At 40.3% G+C, this 21,338-nt stretch overlaps 1 protein-coding gene across 1 annotated transcript in view; it reads left to right on the top strand.

Moving 5' to 3' along the window:
- Positions 1 to 21,338, top strand: part of LOC126072192 (zinc finger protein 883-like) — a 140,009-nt gene that overhangs the window by 79,244 nt on the left and 39,427 nt on the right. The window contains exon 3 of the transcript XR_007516471.1: positions 6,261 to 15,941. The gene's annotated coding sequence lies outside the window, so the exon portion shown is untranslated. The remainder of the gene's footprint in view (positions 1 to 6,260; positions 15,942 to 21,338) is intronic.

Here is a 21,338-nt window from a genome sequence, read left to right as displayed (position 1 = left end):
TTAAAAACAAAACCCTCCAGCAAACCTAACCCAACAAGTGGTAAATTCTCTATTGGATTAATGGTCCATTTTCCCCAAGAGCATCTTCAACAACACATTGGGGATATGATTTGCACCTGAGTATAAAAAATAGTATTTTTTTTTATAGTATTAAAATGAAATAACATTTCTCAAGCATTTGAGGGTTCCTTAATCATGACTCTTTTATCCATGAATACATCAGAACATTTTGACCTCATATTATTTCTCTTAGTTTTCTAGACTATGTTCTTACCAACCTCCTCCTACCTTCACAAGGATATGGAAGTCAGCAAGCATATAGTAAGACCTGAACAACACTGCCAGCCATCTTGACCTAGTTGACATTTACTGAACACTCCACCTAAAAACAGAAGACACCTTGTTTCTAAGTGCTTTTTAAATATTCAGCAAGATAGACCATATGTTGGATTATAACAAAATTTAACAACAGAAAAAACAAAAGAATAAATGAATAAGAAAAATTGTAGCATATTCATTCATTGGAATAAAACACAGTGACAAAAAAATTACTGCTATGTGCATCAACAGATAAAATCTGACAGACATATGTTGACTGGATGAAGTCAGACAGAATATACATCATACAGAATTATTCTGATTAAATGAAGTCCAAGAATGGGCAAATCTCTGGCAATAACAGAACACTGGTTACTCCTGTGAACTGGGAAAAGGGTAGGAGGGAATCTTCTTGTGTGCTAGAAAATTTCCCTACCCTGATCTCAGAGGAGGCATATGTGCGTATATTCAGATGTAAAAATTCATAGCATTGTTCACATTATGCACCACTTTATTATATGTGTGTATATCTGAGAAAAAGTAAAATTGTAATTATCATTTTCAAAGGTACTTCAAAGTTACTGGCCCTTCAAACGACTGATATTTTCCTGCCTCTCACCGTGGAAGAGCCCTTTCTCTAGGGTCCTGGCACTTGGATACATCAGACTGGGTTTGCACAGCGTCTACCCTGCCCCTAGGGAAATACGGGATATGCAAGAGAGGGCAAACCATGAAACAGAAGCCAAACTAGAGACAACAATTCTAAAGATGAGGAAATACTTACAAGGAGCAAAGAAATTATTTCTCTAAAAACCATGGTAAAATTTTTTCAAATATGTAAATACCAACTTTCTCTGCTCCCCAAGGGAATCTTCTGATTACTGAAATCCGTGTTTCAGTTCTACACGCATTTAAGAAAACCTGGGCTTTTCTCTATAGAGGAAATAACGACAGGTATGGACGGATCCAAATAGAAGGCAGAGACACTGAACCACAGGGTCACTAGGTAGAGTCGTCTGTGTGCGCGCACGGAACCTCTCCCCTGAGGCACCCAGAGTGTCACAGAAACCGGAAGCGGAAGTGTGCGTCCTGGGTTGGGCAGCCTCTTTTGGTCGCACGCTGGCTGCGGAGTGAGTCTTTGCCTCTGTCGCCAGTCGGCCTGATTCACTACCAGGTGCCCACCTCCCCTCCAGGCTCCTGTCCCAGGATCTAAGAGCTATTCTCCCGTTCTCCTGGGTCTTCTGGTCTCTCTGCCCTACAAGGGCCTCGGGACTGCCACTAGCCGGGGGAGCTGCCGCCACCTTCGCCGCCGCTGCCAGTTTGGCTTTGTCACTTCCACCGAGATCCCAGCCCACCGGGCCGCAGCTGCATTGTCAACGGCCGGGTAGGTGGGGCGGACCTGTGTCTCTTGGTGCGTTAACAGGTAAAATCATGTGAATCCTCGCGATGTAAAGATGTGGTTCTCAGACCAGCAGCGTCAGCTTCACCCGGGTGTTTCAAAAATGCAGTCACGGGCTTGAAGTACGCCCAGGGTAGTCAGCCTGAGTCTAAATGCTCTGCTCACGCCGCCTCCGGTCTGCCGCTCATCTTGCTCCCCTTCGTTTTTTCTTACAGTCCAGTTTCATTCTTCGGCCTCATCTGCCACCACTTCTAAGGCGCGCGCGCACACCCACACACCAGTCACCTTGAGTTCCTCATCAGGCCTTAATCACACCATGCTCTGTATGTGTATTTACCATCAGAAGGACTGGGCAATTTGCTAAGTACTTTATACGTTTAATAAAACAACCAGACTGGTTGCTGTCAATTCCGACTCATAGCGACCCTGTAGGATGGAATAGAACTGCCCCATACGGCTTCCAGTGAGCGGCTGGTGGATTTGAACTCCTGACCTTTTGGTTAGCAGCTGTAGCTCTTAACTGCAGCACCACCAGGGCTCCACTTTATATACTGCGCCACCTTTTATTAACAACACTGCATATTTAAAAAATGTAAACTAAGTAAGCTATCAATCTATTTTTTTTAGAATAATTAAAAAAAATAAGTGTATTTATTGACCAACAGGGTCCTACACGTTCAGGCTTATCTATTGCTTTCTGACTTAAATTTATAACACCTGCATGTTAGTTAAGTTCTTGACACATTTGTAAAAAACTTTTTGAATGATGTGAAGATTTTCTCTGCCTTTCAGCCTTTGCATCAAGTATTTCTCCTCATCAGAGGAAAAACATTTTAACCATAGGAATTCAACACTTCTTACAATTCAGGTCTCATTTCAAATGTCACCTCCTCAGAGTGCCCCTCCTGTCTTCTCAGTTATTCTCACTGATTTCTGCCTGAATATCACTGTAGGTTTCAGAATGAGGCTAATCCAATTTAGTTTGACATTAACCTTAATCATGGAAATACAAGCAAATTGAATTAAATGTTACGTTTGCTTTTACCCTGGTGATGTAGTGGTTAAGTGCTATGGCTGCTAACCAAGAGGTTGGCAGTTCACATCCACCAGGCACTCCTTGGAAACTCTGGGGCAGTTCTACTCTGTCCTATAGAGTTGCTGTGAGTCAGAACTGACTTGGCAGTATGGGTTTTTTCTTTTTTTTTTTACCAGCTCTATTTCCTGTTTTGCAGGCCTGGTGGTACAGTGGTTAAAGCACTTGGCTGCTAACTGAAAGTTTAGTGGTTTGAACCACCACTGCTCTGTGGGAGAAAGATGTAGCAGTTTGCTCCGGTAAAGATTTACAGCCTTGCAAACTCTATGGGGCAGTCCTACTCTGTTCTATAAGGTCAGTATGAGTTAGGATCAACTCAATGCAATGGGTTTGCTTTTGTTTTTTTTCTATTTGACAGGCTTCCAGCATACAAAAAGCTGTTAAGCTCTGCATTGTGATGGCAATTTTCACACCCTCTCTGCTATGCATTGGAGCCCTGGTGGCGCAGTAGTTAAGAGCTACAGCTGCTAACCAAGAGGTCGGCAGTTCGAATCCACCAGCAGCTCCTTGGAAACCCTATGGGGCAGTTCTTCCTTGTCCTATAGTATCACTATGTCCTGTAGTGTCTCTATGCCTCCTAGACCTAGCCAAATTCCATACTAAAAGACTAAGCTCTGACACAACAGCCAGTATATCAAACCGTACCACTACCTTTACGTTATGATCTCAGGCTGGAAATCATCCAGCAGTTCTGAGAAGGAGAACCCTAAACTTTTAGAGCTGCCCCATCTTGGCTTACCACCCCCTCTCATCAGGAAGCAGTTCAAAGAGTCATTGCCCTGTCTCCCCTTTATTGCAACTCGTTGTCTTGCCACTAACTACTAGCCGTTAGTGTCAAAAGAAAAGGAAGGAATAAGACAGGGTAGAACCATAGAGCGATTTTTTTTTTAGCCTCAAGACAGCCTCTCACCCAGCCCATTTCCTGGAGGTCTTTCTTTTCCTCCGTAGAACCTCTTTGAAGATACACAGCCATGGGCTTGCCAAAACTGACTAAAACTGATCCTGCCCCACATTTTGGCACTCCAGATAACCTTTAGCTCATCAGACGCCTCATGCGTGGTAAATTCTCCACCCCTGGGTGGAGAGCTAATATGGCTAACTTGCTTCTGCACAATGAATCGAACCTGTACCTTAGAAAACACTTTATTCTAAAATGCTTCAAGCCTGTGTGCACACGATTTTGTATTTTGAAACTTATCCTGTCCATATAAACCAGTATCAGTAAGGTACCCGAGAGGCAGTCTTGGACAGCATGCAGTACCGACTGTCTCCTTGCTTGGCCAACCAATAAAGTTGCCTGTCGTTCTCAAAAAAAAAGTATACAACACGTGATAATCTGCGTGTGTCCTCATTGGTCAGTGTCATAGACCAGAGGGAACAAGAAAACAAATTACATAGTATCTGCCTGTAGATTTACAGTCTAACATGGGAGACGTTTTTAAATAAATAATGAAAACCAGGAACTTCTGATACCTGTAATCAAAGGACCTGGTGGCACAGTAGCTTAAGAACTCAGCAGCTAACCAAAAGGTCGGTAGTTCAAATCTACCAGCTGCTCCCTAGAAATACTAAGGGGCAGTTCTACTCTGTCCTGTTGCGTCGCTGTGAGTTGGAATCAACTAAATGGCAATGGGTTTGTTTGTTTTTCTTTTTAACCAGAGAGTCAGGTTAAACTGCTTGAAGAGAAAAATTATTTAAGTGAAGATTTAGAAGATTAGTTTTATTTAGCCACTGGCATGGTTGTATAGGGCTGATAGCATGTGGTATGGGTGAGGGTGGGAAGAGTATGTCCATTGGGAAAAATGAGTGCGCAGATTCCTGAGGCAACAGAGAACCTAGTGTCATCCATTCCTTGATGAAAGTCCAAGATGATTGTAGCAAAAAGTGTAGGTGGGGGGTTTGTGTGAGCCAGATTGGAGGAGGCAATGACAGCAGGTCGTTTAAAACATGCAGACTACTCTGGGCTTTTAGAAGGCCAGTGGACAGCCACTGACTGGCATTAAGCAGTTCCTGTGCAGCAAATGGATTTTGTAAATTACAGTTATGATTAAATGATGTCAGGCAGGACAGGAACTTATTATGAGTAAGTTAAGGAAGACTGTGAGGAGGCCTCGACATGGAGAGTGGTTGTGGATTGGGAAGATAATGCAGTGATGCACTGTAGATAATTCAAAGATTATCAGCTTATAGAATGCTCGTTCCCTGAATTACAGACTATAGATCAATGAATGCTTCTCATACTTGAACGTCAACGTAGATAACTTGGTGACCTTGTTAAAATGTGCATTTTGATTCAGAAATTCTGGAGTGGGCTTGAGATTCTACATACTGAACCAGCTCCTAGACTGTGGTGGAAATAATAATAAATAAGGATGTAGATAAAAATGAGAGAGTGCTATTAGAGAAAATAACAAAAGAAAAACCAAAAAACCTAACCCGTTGCCGTCGAGTCAATTCCAACTTATAGCATCCCTATAGGACAGAGTAGAACTGCCCCATGGGTTTCCAAGGAGCAGCTGGTGGATTTGAACTGCTGACCTTTTGGTTAGCCGTCGAACTCTTAACCACTGCACCACCAGGGCTCCAACAAAAGAAAGGATAATGCTTAAAGGGCAGGCACTGGTGTAAAGATCTTCTGAGAGAAAGAACATTTACACTGAGACCAAGAAATAAAAGAATAGGAGTCAGCTTGGAGGAGAAACGGGGTAGCAGAGTAGAAAGAAATGGGAACAAAGGAGGGAAATGGCTCCTTAGAGAAAATTTAGTGATTTTCTGATTTATTTGTTGATTGATTTATTATAAATTTGAAAGACAAAGTGTTCAGGAGTCTTCCCAGATTTCTCAGAAGCTTAGGGACTGGTGGTGTCATGGTTTGAGAGAAATGGGGGAAAAAAACTCGAAAAAAGAAATGTTAATTGCAAAAGCAACAGGAAAAATACTAATCCCCTATTACAATGCTGTAAGTGAACTGAAAAAAAAATCTTTTTAACAAAAAATGAGAGTGTTTTAATTGTACGTAATTAAAAATGAATGAACCTTGATGAGTTCATTGACAAAACTTGAAAAATATATTCTTCCTGAAAATTCAGCCACGTTAATATCCATTAACAGTGTGTGTGTTGATCTATAAGGGACAAAGTTACATAGGTGAACCCAGTACTTGGACCTCTGACTCCGTGGAGGAAATCGGGTTCATGTTTTCCATCCTGGCCAGGCAGCACATGCTATGGGATGAATAAAATCCTCACATATGTGACCTTATTGCCAGAAAGAAGAGCACATGGAGCTGCATGAAGAATGCAGGTATCTGCTCTGGAGGCTGGAGCCTGTTCTGCCTTCAGTGCAAATGTCCTCAGGGAGGGACATTGCCCTGAGCCTGGTAGGAAGCCAAAAACCTGTCACTCCCTGCTTACTCAACACTGTTTCCTTTCCATCCTTCTTCCGTTTCAGGTGTCAAGCGTGGTACAGGGAGAACTAGTCCAGTCCAGGCATCTTGGGGTCTAGAGTGACCGTCCTGCACATACATAAATTGGAAGTACAATTTCAACTGCCCTGACTAGTGTGTGGACCAAACATTATTCATCTGCTTCCAAACTGCCCTGTGCTCAGCTTCCACTCCCATTCCTCTTACTGAAACAGGTTCTTGCACTTAGAGACTGACATTCTCTCAGACTTTCAGAAGCTGGAGCAAGGAAATGGTGAGTTCTACGGAGAACCGGGTTATTCTTAGCATAAGTGGGTGAGACTCGTTATGGATTGTTGGGGGTCCAGCTGTGTGTGGTAAGACTGTGGTTCCTCAATGAAGAAAAAAGGTGGCAGAGGAGGCCAAGGGACTGAGCCCTAGGAGACATCCTAAGGCCCTGCTCCACTGTTACTGGGCCCTTCCTCTGTGCATATGTGGCTTTTCAAGATTTGGATGCCTGGAATCGCCTTCCCTATGTGACTGTCAGAGCTGGCACCACAGGGTGTTAACATCCCCACCTTTGGCCTTGGTGCTCTGTATTGAATGACAGAGTCTCCTGTCCTGAGCCTGAAGACAGAGCAGCTCTCGCTGTGGAGGCTGAGACTTAGGCCTCCAAAGCCATCCTTGTGGCATCTCTCTTTAACAGTTTTCTTGACTTCCCTGAGGAACTGGAGCATTTTCTGTGCAGTTCTAACGCTACTGCTCCACCTGTCACACTGTGTTGAGGATTAGAAAAGGGGGAACAGAGTTTGTGGGTGAAAGTCCTGACTGTTAATGGGGTCCTGGGTGGTGGTGGTGCTCTCCTAATGTCACCAGAGGTATGAACCTCAGGACATTGAGTCCACCTGGAACCTGTGTGGGATCTCCAGACCCATTCTCCCCTTACTCACCAGCCCCCACCCCAATGGGGAATGCTTTTGCCTTGAGCCTTGCAGGTGTGTGGAAAGCATGAATCCCCAATATAATTCCTTGGCCTCCCACCTGTGCCTAGAGCTGGCGTTTAATCCATATAATTTTTTACATTCTCCATAGTCTTGAATTAGAATCTAAAATTAAAGTGTTCTCTTTTGTTGTCGAAGCTCAAAATATGAAATGTGTGTATTTAAGTTCTTGGGCTTACAGTTTCCACTGGAAGAAAATTTCTAGATCATTTGGTGTGTTTCTACTGAGAATTTTTCAATTTAATGAATATAAACTTCTCAAACACAGAGGAGCCCATTTTAACTGATGTAAAAGTTACTCTAAAGCTTGTGTAAATCTTGAGATAGTTGTTAAAGACTCCAGTTACATTTTAACAAATCATGCCAGAACCCCTAATGTGTTATATATTTTAGCAACCTTCTCTTAGCTGAGATAAAGTACAGACTCTGATATCTCTGGTTACTGCGTTTAGAAAGACAGCACTTAATTTATACTTTTGTGATTTGCACAAGTGTCTTTGACTATTTAACAAATGATTAATGGTTAAATTCTAAATGGTTTTATTAATATGAATGGGGGTTCCAAGTAAAAACACTTAATATCTCATTTGACTTATATTGTGTTTAAAACTACAGTATGGTTTACTGAAATTAAGTTTTTTAGATAAACAATACCTCTGAAGTTTGAAATTTCACCCTGCCCATCCCTTTAGCCCCAGCTTCCTTTAAATAACCATCTTTATTACTGTCTGAAGCATCTTGCCAGTGTTTATGTAGAAGTAGGAAATGAAATTTTTATTTTTCTTAGTTTGTTACTCAAAAGATAGAATGGGATTTATACTTACTTTTTAATGGACAGATTATCCTGGTGATCTTTTCACAACAGTACATTGAGAGCTTAAACCTAAATTTCATATGATTGACCTTAGTTTTTTTGTTGTCGTTTTTAACTCTATGGCCATGAATGGACACTTGGATTATACCTATTATTTTGATTTTACAACACTTGTTCTAGTAAATATAAATGTAAATTTCTAAAATCCAGGTATCAATAGTTTAGGTATAAAAGCCCTTCTGAACTATTGTTAGGCGCCATGGAATCAGTTCGGACTCATTGCAACCCTGTGCCCAACAGAACAAAACACTTCCAGGTCTGTGCCATCTTCACAGTGGTTGCTGTGTTTGAGCTCATCGTTGCACCACTGTGTCAGTCCATCTCCTGGAAAGTCTTCGCCTTTTTTCCCTTACCAGCTAACCTTACTAAACATGATGTCCTTCCCCAGGGACTGGTACCTCCTAATTACATGTCCAAAGGTACACAAGACAGCCTCACCATTCTTACTTCCAAGAAGCACTCTGGGTGTCCTTCTTCCAAGAGAAACTTGTTCGCTGTTCTGGCAATCCATGGTATGTTCAGTATTCTTCACCAACACTGTATTTCAAAGGCATCCAATATTGTATTTCAAAGGCATCCATTTTTCAGTCTTCCCTATTCGTTGTACATCTTTCACATGCATGTGAGGCCATTGAAAACACCATGACTTGGATCAGGTGCACCTTAGTCGTTAAAGTGACATCTTTGATTTTTAACATTTTAAAGCGGTCTTTTGCAGCAGATTTGCCTGGTGCAATATGGCGTTTGAGTTCCTGACTATTGGTTTCATGGGCGTTGATTGTGGATCCAGTTAAAATGAAATCCATGACAACTTCTGTCTTTTCTCTGTTTATCATGATGTTGCTTATTGGCCCAGTTGTGAGGATTTAAGTTTTCTTTATGTTGAGGTGGAATGCCTACTGAAGACTGTGGACTTTGATCTTCATCAATAAGTGCTTCAAGTCTACTTCACTTTCAGCAAGCAAGGTTGTATTATCTGCATATTGCAGGTTGTTCCTGATTTTAAACCACATAGTATCCCCTTGTTCTGTTCAAATGACTGCTTCTTGGTCTAAGTACAGGTTCCTCATGAGCACAATTAAGTGTTTTGGATTCCCATTCTTGGCAGTGTTATTCATAATTTGTTAGGATCCACATAGTTGAACGTTTTTGCATGGTCAATAAAACACAGGTAAACATCTTTCTGGTATTCTTTGCTTTCAGCCAGGATCTGTGTGATGGCAGCAGTGGTATGCCTGGTTCCACATCCTCTTCTGAATCCGGTTTGAATTTCTGGTGGTTCCCTGTCAGTGTACTGTTCCAACTGCTTTTGAATGATCCTCAGCAAAATTTTACCTGTGTGCAATAGCAATGATATTGTTTGATAATTTCCACATTCTGTTGGATCACCATTCTTTGGAATAGGTGTAAATATGGATCTCTTACAGTCGGTTGTCCAAGTAGCTGTCTTCTAGATTTCTTGGCATAGATGAGTGCATGCTTCCAGCAGTGCATCTATTTGTTGAAACATCTCAGTTGATATTCTGTCAATTCCTGGAGCCTTGTTTTTCACCAGTGTCTTCAGTGCAGCTTGAACTTCCTTCAGTACCATCAGTTTTTGATCATGTGCTACCTCCTGAAATGATTGAACATCTACCATAGAATCCTTCACTATTGCAACTCGAGACTTTAATTTTTTCTTCAGTTCTTTCAGCTTGAGAAATGCTGAGCATGTTCTTCTCTTTTGGATTTCTAACTCCAGGTCTTTGCACATCATTATACTACTTTACTTTCTGTTTTTGAGTCGCCCTTTGAAATTTTCTGTTCAGCTCTTTTACTTCGTCATTTCTTATGTTCGCTGTAGCTACTTGACATTCAAGCACAAGTTACAGAGTCTCTTCTGACATGTATTTTGGTATTTTCTTTCTTTCCTGTGTTTTTAATGACCTCTTGCTTTCTTCATGTGTGATATCCACAACTCTTCTGGTCTTCGGTCATTAGTGTTCAATGAGACAAATCTATTCTTGAGATGGTCTCTAAATTCAGGTAGGATATACTCCAGGTCGTACATTGGATCTCGTGAAGTTGTTCTAATTTTCTTCAGCTTCACCTTGAACTTGTGTGAGAGCAATTGGTCTGTTCACAGTCGGCCCCTGGCTTTGTTTTGACTGATGTTATTGAGCTTTTCCATTATTTCTTTCCACATACGTAGTCCTTTGTATTCCATTCGACAAGGTCCACGTGTATAGTCATCATTTATGTTGTTGAAAGAAATTATTTCCAATGAAGAGGTTGTTGGTCTTGCGAAATTCTGTCACGTGATCTCTGCCATCATTTCTGTCACCAAGGCCAAATTTTGTAAGTGCTGATCTATCTCTGCAGCGTTCGCATTCCAATCACCGGTAATTATCAATGCTTCCTAACAGCATGTTCGATCAATTTCAGACTACAGAAATAGGTAAAAATCACCAGTTTCTTCATCTTTGGCCTTAGTGGCTGGTGCATAAATTAGAATAATATTTGTATTAACTGATCTTCCTTGTAGGCATATGAATATTATCCTATCATTAATAGCGTTGTACTTCAGAATAGATCTTGAAATGTTCTTTTTGACCGTGAATGCAATACTATTCCTCTTCAGTTTGTCGTTCCCAGCATAGCAGACCATGTGATTGTCTAGTTCGAAGTGGCCAATACCAGTCTATTTCAGCTCACTAATCCTAGTATATCAACGTTTATGCATTCCATTCCATTTTTGACAATTTCCTATTTTCCTAAATTCGTAGTTCATACATTCCATGTTCTGATTATTAATGGATTTTTGCAGCTGTTTCTTCTCATTTTGAGTCATGCCATATCAGGAAATCAAGTTCCCAAAGCTTGACTCCATGTCGTTAAGGTCAACTCTACTTTGACGAGGCAGCTCTTTCCCAGTCATATTTTGAGTGCCTTGCCACCTGAGGGGCTCATCTTCCAGCACAATTGCATACAGTGTTCCTCTGCTCTTCATAAGGTTTTCACTGCCTGATTTTTTTTCAGAAGTAGACTTCCAGATCCTTCTTCCTGGTCTGTCTTAGTGTGGAAGCTCAGCATAAACTTGTCCTTCATGGATGACCCTGCTGGTATTTGAATACCGGTGGCGTAGTTTCCAGCATCACTGTCAGACACAAGCCCCCACAGTGCCACAAAATGACAGATGTGTGGGGGAATTAGGTTTTTTTTTTTTTTTTTAATAAGCTTCTTGTAGAAGCCAATTCGTGGGACTTGGATTGGACTCGACAATGGGTAGGAGAGGGATGCTGCTGAGGAGTGAGCTACCTGGATCAGGCGGACACTTGAGACTATGTTGGCACCTCCTGCCTGGAGGGGAGATGGGAGGGTAAAGGGGCTTAGAAGCTGGCAAAATGGACACGAAAAGAGGGAGTGAAAGGAGGCAGCGGGCTGTCTCACTGGGGGGAGAGTAATTGGGAGTATGTAGCAAGGTGTATATAAGTTTTTACGTGAGAGACTGACTTGATTTGTAAACTTTCACTTAAAGCACAATAAAAATTATAAAAAAAAAATAATAAGCTGGTTGTTGTAGCAATTGCGAGTCACGGTTACAGCAAGTGTTTCAGAGTAGAACTGCACTCTCTAGGGTTTTAAATGGTTGATTTTTTGGGGAAGTACCTACAGACCTTTATAGGTACCTGTGGGTGGACTCAAACCACCTACCTTTCAGTTAGTAGCAGAGTGTTTAACCCTTTGTGCCACTCAGGGACTCCATTTAGTTGACACTGCCCAACATTTGGAAGTGTATGTGCTATCTGCCACTGTCTTGCATTACTTGCTGTGTCATATATCAACTTTATATAGATTGGTGGACATTTTCCAGGGTTGTTTGTTTTTCTCCATTGGAGTGTTTGTTTATTTCTATACTGATACTACACTATTATGGCTCTATTTAGAATATAAATATGTAGAAGTATAACTACATATGACATATATATGACATGTTTGGACAAGCCCCTGTGCCCTTAACCTTAGAACATTTTGATACTTCATGGGCATTTGCACTTCCGAATACATTTTTAATGTTTTTTTTTTTCTGTGAAGTCTTAAACAATAATTAAATTGGACTGTTATAGCAGTGCATTAGAAATAATGATCTATGTGGGGAGAGCAGTTTTCTAGGAGCATGCTCTACCTTTTAATTTATTTTAGTCTATTTGGGCATCATTTAATAATGTTTTATATATTTTTTGTTGTTAGGGTCTTTAATTAATTACATTCCTCTTAAGTACTTTTTATTTTTATTAAAATGCATTTTTTTAAGTTAATTTCTCATCTGCCTGGTACTAGTGCATAGAACTGAAATATTTAAAGTAAATCTTTCTTTGATTTTGTTTTATGATCCACATACTTGCTAAAAATGTGTCAGTCCTATTATCACATGTACCGTCTTTTGAGGTCCCATATGAACAATTATTTAATCTGTAAAATAAGATATGGTTGTTCTCTCCTTTCCCTCATTTCATATTCTTATTTCTTTATGTTTATTTCTTGTTATTTTACTCTTTTTTGCCATTTACTAGCTACAATCTTTAGGATAATATTGAGTCAGAATGGAATAATTGTCATCAGTGAGAAATTTCTCAGTATGTATGTACTTTGGAGTACAGGCATCCCTTGTTTTATTGTGCTTTGATTTATTACGCTTTGCAGATAGTGTTTTTTTACAAATTGAAGGTTTGTGGCAATCTTGTGTTGAGTAGCCCTTTCGGTGTCATTTTTCCAAAGGAATGTGCTTGCTTCATGTCTCTGTGTCACTTTTTGGCAATTTTTACAGTATTTCAAACCTTTTCATTATTATTATATCTGTTATGGTGATCTTTGATCACTGATCTTTGATGTTACTATTGTAATTCTTTTGGGGCACCATGAACTGCTCCCATAGATGATGGCAAACTTAATCAATAGATGTATTTTGTGTCTTGACTGCTCCACCAACTAGCTGTTCCCCAGTCTCTTCCTCTCCTCTATCCTCCCTATTCTCTGAGATACGACAATATTGAAATTAGGCCAATTAATAACCCTACAATGGCCTCTACGTGTTCAAGAGAAAGGAAGAATTGCACACTTCTCACTTTAAATCAAAAGCTAGAAATAATTCAGCTTAGTGCGGAAGGCATGTCGAAAGCAAAGACAGGCCAAAAGGTAGGCCTTTTGGCCAAGCAGCCAAGTTGTGAATGCAAAGGAAAATTCTTGAAGAAAGTTAAAAGTGCTATTGCAGTGAACACACGAATGATGAGAAAGCAAAACAGCGGATTTGCTGGTAAGGAGAAAGTTTTAGTGGTCTGGACTGAAGATCAAACCAGCCACAACATTCCCTTAAACCAAAGCCTAATCCAGAGCAGAGCCCTAAGTCTCTCCAATTCTATGAAGACTGAGAGAGAGGAGGAAGCTCTAAAAGAAAAGTTTGAAGCGAGTAGAGGTTGGTTCCATGAGGCTCAAGGAAAGAAGCTGTCTCCATAACCTCAAAGTGCAAGTTGAAGCAGCAAGTTCTGACGTAGAAGCTGCAGCAATTTATCCAGAAAATCTAGCTAGGATAATTGATGAAGGTGTTTATAGTAGAGAACAGATAAATTCAGTGTAAACAAAACAGCCTTATGCTGGAAGAACATGCCATCTAGGACTTCCACAGCTAAAGAACAGAAGCCACTGCCTAGCTTCAAAGCTTCGAAGGACAGGTTGACTCTCTTGTTAGGGAGTAATTCAGCTGGTGGCTTTAAGTTGAAGCTAATGCTCATTTACCATTTCAAAAATCCTGGAGTCCTTAAGAGTTGAGCTAAATCTACTCTGCGTATGCTCTCTAAATGGAATAGAAATGGCAGATGACAGCACATCTGTTTATAGCATGGTTTACTGAATATTTTAAGCCCACTGTTGAGACCTACTACTCAGAAAAAAAAGGTTTCTTTCAAAATATTACTGCTCATCAACAATGGTAACCCAAGAGCTCTGATGGAGATGGACAAGGAAATTAATGTTGTTTTCATGCCTGCTAACATAGAATCCATTCTGCAGCCCATGGATCAAGGAGTAATTTCAACTTTAAAGTCTTATTATTTAAGAAATACATTTCATGAGACTATAGCTGCCATAGGTAGTGATTCCTCTGATGGATCTGGCCAAAGTAAATTGAAAACTTCCTGGAAAGGATCCACCATCCTAGATGTCATTAAGAACATCCGTGATTTTGGGGAGATCAAAATATCCACATTAATGGGAATTTGGAAGATATTGATTTCAATCCTCATGGATGACTTTGAGGAGTTCAAGACTTCCCTGCGGGAAGTAACTACAGATGTGATGGAGATAGGAACAGAGCCAATGTTAGAAGTGGAGTCTGGAGGTGTGACTGAATTGTTCCAATCTCATGATAAAATTTTAATGGATGCAGTGTTACTTCTTATGAATGAGCAAAGAAAGTGGTTTCTTGAAGTGGAATCTACTACTGGTGACAATTCTGTGAACATTTTTTAAATGACAACAAAGGATTTAGAATATTACATAAACATTTACCAATTCAACAATGTTTACATGGATAATAAAAAAAAAAAACCAATTGACATTGAGTTGATTCCGATCCATAGCAACCCTATAGAACAGATTAGAACTGCCCCATAGAGCTTCTAAGGAGTGCCTGGTGGATTCGAACTGCTGACCTTTTGGTTAGCAGCTGTAACTCTTAACAACCAAGCCACCAGCGTTTCCACATGTATAATAGGTAACACTAATTATGATCATCACGTTGTGCAGTCATTACAAAATAGGAATTATACGTCTTCTCGGTCAGCAAACACAAGGGCATGCTTTTCTTGTTTCTGCAGAGGTAGTGATCTTTGTTGTCTTATAACATTAGACTGTGTGTGGGTGTCTAGATTTGTTTGTTGAGGGGAACAGGCACTAATAATTAGTGTACACTTGCATGAAGTTCGAAATTTGAGACTTCTGAGGAGATCTGGATTCTCATGTCCTGTTTTTCACCTGAGCTTTTTTTTTTTTTTATTACCTTTCCCTGTCTCTATGAAAGGGACAGAGAGGATTACTGAATAATTAAAAAGAAAATAGGTACTGAAATGTAAAAATTACTAATTCTCTAAAAGATTATTCTTTTTTCAACATGTGGACCTGTCACCTCTTGATCTCCTTTAGTTGTTCACGGAAATACGAACGGCTCAGGACCTTGAATTACCAGTTTGTGTCGGCCCCTGGTCTCCCATGGCTGTGAGGGGCAAAAGGAAGCACTACCCTTCTACAATGTTTCCCAGTTGTTAATACCTCATCTTCCCTTCACTCTGTGCTTTATGTTTGTTGAGTCTTCTGGTGAGTCTTTTGGGAGGAAATGAAATTTTTCAGAAGGAAGTGATGATCTGAATTTTAGAGCATTTCTCTAATTTCTGCTATGTTTTCTAACTGTTCTAGACCATAAAGAGAGAGAAATAAGACTGCAATCGGTCACAGTCAAACTATGGAGAGATTATTTCAGTGTGTTCGAAGTCCATGTGATAGGATGCAATCAGTAAGGAAGTGAATGTACTTAGTGAAGGGATGAGCCTGATGGCTATACCCTAGAGTAGACCTTGGTAGAACACAGAACCTGTGTCAAATCCCTGTGAATTCTCAGTACCCCAGGATGGTCAGCCTCTTGTACACATTGAAGTATATTGTACTTTTCTGATCCAGAATGTATGGGATGTTTTAGGACTCAGTGGTCATTGATGACGTGGCTGTGGTCTTTAGCCAGGAGGAGTGGGCTCTGCTGGATCTTGCTCAGAGGAAGCTCTACAGAGATGTGATGATGGAAACCTTCAGAAACCTGGCCTCTGTTGGTAAGATTGGTATTATTATTATTTTTTTAAATTATTTCTTTAGTGAACACAGATATTTTAGTCATTGAGATTGCTCCAGTATTTGGCCAGAGGAATGGGAATAAATTGGTAAATGAAACAGGCATGGTCCCTTGATATGTGGAGTTCACATATCCTGGCTTCCCCATAAACATAAAGCTCTGTGTACTAAAGTAAGCTTTCATTTCTCTTGTGATTAAAAGCTTTGAGGCTCTTTAAGTGTTTTAAGTATTGGGTTCAGAGGTCACTTTGGGCTTCTGAGACATTTGTGTTTTGGAACCTTGTAGAGAGTTTTACTGTGTTTATTACAAGTTTAACATGATTGTTTTGCTTCAGAGAAGCTCACAACTGCCCATCTTCAGAAACCCTGAAGAGCAAAATATTGACTCAGTGTCAGGGAAATGTTCATTGCTCTGCACTGTCTTCCCTCATGATATTCACTTCTCCATGAGCACCATGTTAGCTGCACCCATTTCTTTCGGCAGAGAAGCAAGGAAAGTGGAGATAGGACTCATCCAGGGCCACTGTGTTGTGAAGCACAAGGAAAGCAAGAATTTTTTGGCACACCAGCTCTTTACAGAGGGAATTACATTGAAATCAGTCAGCTAGAAAGTCTCTTGCATGAAGGACACAACATCACAGATACCTGAGTTTACTTTCCTGACTTTAGCAATCCTCTCACATCTGAGTCATGGAACCCCTTTTTTTCTATTAATATTACATGTGTATTGTGTCCAATATCTTTCTAGTTAAGCACTCCTAATTACACCTATTTGTGTCACTGTCCCTGTCAATTTTCATTGATGTAATTCCTAGTAAATTGCATTTTAACCGTTGTCACAGTGCTGAAACAATGAGTGTGGCTAAATCTTCCCTTGTTCTTAGCACCTTTTTTCCCCTAATAATTCCTTTCCTTTTTGTTTCATTTTGATAACCTCAACTTGAATTATTGAATTATTGGGTCAGTCTCTCAAAACCTTCATGATGGAGAAACTTTATTCAGTGAACATGTAATGGTGCAATTCATGAAGAAGAACACCTGGTCCTCCATGTTAGGAGAAATATCCAAATCGTATGGCAATAAAGATTGGCATAAAAACCAGAAGAGATATTTGAGGTGAGTGTCATTCATACAAGAGAAAACAATGTATCAGGAGAAAGTCCTAATGTGTCCTGAGATACGTATACACATATACGTGAGTTTATGTATATAAAATGCTTGGTAAAGTAGAGGGTCAACAAAAATGAGGAAGACACTCGATGACATGGATTTGATGGAGTGGCTCCAACAATTGACTCAAACATAGCAACAATTGTGAATACGATGCAGGACCAGGCAATGTTTCATTCTGTTTTACACGGGGATCACTATGTGTCAGAACCAACTTGACCGCACCTGACAACAATGTTTATAAACCTAGCTGTAAAATTGTGTGTTCAGAGAATTTTCACAATATAACATTCTCATAAATTTGAGTCAAATACTGAGTATTTGAAACATATTTCACTTGGACAAAATCAGCAGAAGACATATTTTAGAAAAACAGTGACAGTAATCATAGTATTTCTGCTAAATGATTTAACCTATGAAACATGAGACAAGTTCAGGCAAAAACTGTGCACTCTCACTGTGTTTGTTAATGGTAAAATGGGAACAAATTTATTTCCAACAGGATGCCTATTTTTAACAGAAGTCATACAATAGAGAACCTCCATGAAAGTAATAAAGGCAATCAGTGTGGGAAAATCATCAGCCAGATTTCTAATCAAAGTGTGTTAAAGAGAAATCCTCCAGAAGTAAATCCTTTTGAATGCTGTGAGTGTGGAAAAGCCTCCATGGATCATTCATTACATAACCATCATGCCAGATCTCACACTGGATTTGATACCTGTCACTCTAAGCAGTGTGGAGAAGCCTGCAATTGTCCCTCTCACCTAACCACTCCTATGAGAACTCTTACTGGAAAGAAACCCTATAAATGTAAGGTATGTGGGAAGAACTTATTTTGTATTTTGTACGTTCAGAATCCTGGGACAACACTCACTGGCGAGACAGAATATGAAGCTAGCAAATGTGGCAAAGATTTTTGTAGTTTATCATCCTTTTGGACACATGTGAGAGGTCACAGATGTGAATGTAAAGAATGTTGTAAAACCATCAGACATCCTTCATCCCTCATTTTACATGAAAAGTTTCATAATAGGGACAAGCCTTATGAATGTAAGGAATGTGGGAAAGCATTTAGTGCAGCCTCTTCCCTCACTCAACATACAAGAACTCACAGTGGGGAGAGGCCTTATGCATGTATGGAGTGTGGGAAAGCCTTTAGTCAGTCGTCACACCTCACAACACATACAAGAACTCACAATGGGCAGAGGCCTTATGAATGTAAGGAATGTGGGAAAGCCTTTAATCAGGCTTCATCCCTTCGTGATCATGTAAGGACTCACACCGGAGTGAGGCCTTATAAATGTAAGGACTGTGGGAAAGCCTTTAGGCAGTCATCACACCTCACTACACATATAAGAACTCATAATGGGCAGAGGCCTTATGAATGTAAGGAATGTGGGAAAACGTTTAGTCGTTCCAATTACCTCTCTGAACATTTAAGAATTCACAGTGGAGAGAGGCCTTATGCATGTATGGAATGTGGGAAAGCCTTTTCTCAGTCATCACACCTCACTACACATATAAAAACTCACAATGGGCAGAGGCCTTATGAATGTAAGGAATGTGGGAAAACGTTTATTCAGGCCTCGTCCCTTCGTAAACATACAAGGACTCACACTGGAGTGAGGCCTTATAAATGTAGGGAATGTGGGAAAGCCTTTTGGCAGTCCTCACACCTCACTAAACATATAAGAACTCACAGTGGAGAGAGGCCTTATGAATGTAAGCAATGTGGGAAAACCTTTCGTCGTTCCTGTCACCTCTCTGAACACATAAGAACTCACAGTGGAGAGAAACCTTATAAATGTAAGCAATGTGGGAAAGCCTTTAGTCAGTCTTCTCACCTCACTGAACATATGAGAATTCACAGTGGGGAGAGGCCTTATGAATGTAAGGAATGTGGAAAAGGCTTTAGGTGTTCCTCAGTCCTCAAGGCCCATGTAAGAACTCACACTGGAGAGCGGCCCTATGAGTGTAAGGTATGTGGGAAAGCGTATACCCGAGTCTCACGTCTCATTAAACATACAAGAACAGCTCATAGTGGAGAGAAGCCTTATGAATGTAAGGAATGTGGGAAAGCTTTTAGGCAATCTTCACACCTCACTAAACACATAATAATGCACAGTGGAGAGAGACCTTATGAATGTAAGCAATGTGCGAAAACTTTTAGTCGGTCATCACAGCTCACTACACATATAAGAGTTCACAGTGGAGAGAGGCCTTATGAATGTAAGGAATGTGGAAAAGGCTTTAGGTGTTCTTCAGCCCTTACTACCCATATAAGAATTCACACTGGAGAGAGGCCCTATGAATGTAAGGAATGTGGGAAAGCATATAGGCAAGTCTCACACCTCATTAAACATACAAGAACAGCTCATACTGGAGAGAGGCCTTTTGAATGTAAGGAATGTGGGAAAGCATTTAGTGATTCCTCAAACCTCCCTAGACATATAAGAACTCACAGTGTAGAAAGACCTTATGAATGTAACAAATGTGGGAAAGCATTTAGTGAGGCCTCATCCCTCACTCAGCATATAAGAACTCACACTGGAGAGAGGCCCTATGAATGTAAAGAATGTGGGAAAGCCTATAGGCAAGTCTCACACCTCATTAGACATACAAGAACAACTCATAATGGAGAAAGACATTATTAATGTAAGGAATGTGGGAAAGCCTTTAGTCATTTTTCACACATTACTAGACATATAACAGCTCACAGTGGAGAAAGACCTTACGAATGTAAGGAATATGGGAAAACATAATTCCTTGTGTCTCTCTGGACACATAAATCTCAGTGAAAAGACTTCCCTATATCAAAAGTGGGATTGTCATCCTTATTGCTATAAATTCAAACAACAAATTGGCAGAAGTCTATGATTAAAGAACAAAGTTTCTCAGTGAGTAACAAAGCAATATGAACTCAAAGATGGCGTCAATACAGCTACTTTGTGCCTTTGGGAGAAATAATAGTTTCATTGCCACTGCTGAACTTTCTTCATCAGTGTTTGTTACTTTGTTAGTCCAAGCTACATTTTACCTTCTTAAAGTCTTCAGTTATTACAAATAAGGCTGCAGGGAATAGCCTTAAGCAAATTTGGTTTTATATATCTTAATGTTTTATGGATGTTATTTTGCATAGAATAAAATACACTGATCTTGTATTTGGTCTAAGAGTGTTTTGTTTCCCTATTTATCACATTTTCTTGTTTTCTTTCCTATTGGAAAGTTAACTATTTTATCCTTTATAATTAGTAAATGTGTCATAGGCTGATACTATGCAACTGCAAATACTCTGTTTTTCATGGTGGTTTGGCCTACTAATTTTAGTACTCATTAATAATTATTCCCAATGGTTGTTATTACTGTGGTGTTTACCAAATGGTATCTTCTGTTCCAATCATTTCTTCTATGTTTATTAGTTGCAATTCTGCAAGCAATAGCTTTCCCTTCTCTCCCCTTCTTTTATTAAGTTGTTTATACCAGTGTTATGAATTGAATTGTGCCCCCCCCAAAATACGTGTCAGCTTGGTTGGGCCATGATTCCCAGTGTTGTGTGGTTGCCCTCCATTTTGTGATTGATACTGTTTTCCTGTGTGTTGCAAACCCTAATCTGTTCCTGTGGTTAATGTGGCAAGAATAGGATATGTTAAAGAGGATTAGGGTGGGATGTAACACCCTTACTCAGGTCACATCCCTGATCCAATGTAAAGGGAATTTCCCTGGGGTGTTGCCTGCCCAGAGATGAAAGAGAAACAGCATAGAATGGGGGACCTCATACCACCAAGAAAGCAGTGTCGGAAGCAGAGCACATCCTTTGGACCCAGGGTTCCTGCACAGAGAAGCTCCTAGGCCAGGAGAAGATTGATGACAAGGACCTTCCTGCAGAGCCGACAGAGAGAGAAAGCCTTCCCCTGGACCTGACAGCCTGAATTTGAACTTCTAGCTTAGTAGACTGTGAGAAAATAAGTTTCTCTTTGTTAAAGTCATCCAGTTGTGGTATTTCTTTTCTTTTCCTAGCTAAAATTGTCACAGATTTGGTTATTAGGAGTTCCCTTAAGTAAATTCTGGAGCCCTGGTTGTGCAGTGGTTAAGCATTCGGCTGCTAACCAAAAGGTTAGCAGCTTGAATTCACTAGCCACCCCTTGGAAACCCTATGGGGCAGTTCTACTTTGTCCTGTAGGGTCATTGTGAGTTGTAACGGACTCGAG

The sequence above is a fragment of the Elephas maximus genome, chromosome 3 (assembly GCF_024166365.1).
Source record: "Elephas maximus indicus isolate mEleMax1 chromosome 3, mEleMax1 primary haplotype, whole genome shotgun sequence".
Lineage (NCBI taxonomy): Eukaryota > Metazoa > Chordata > Mammalia > Proboscidea > Elephantidae > Elephas > Elephas maximus.
Note: the sequence above shows the minus strand (reverse complement) of the source record. Positions and strands in the feature narration are given on the sequence as shown.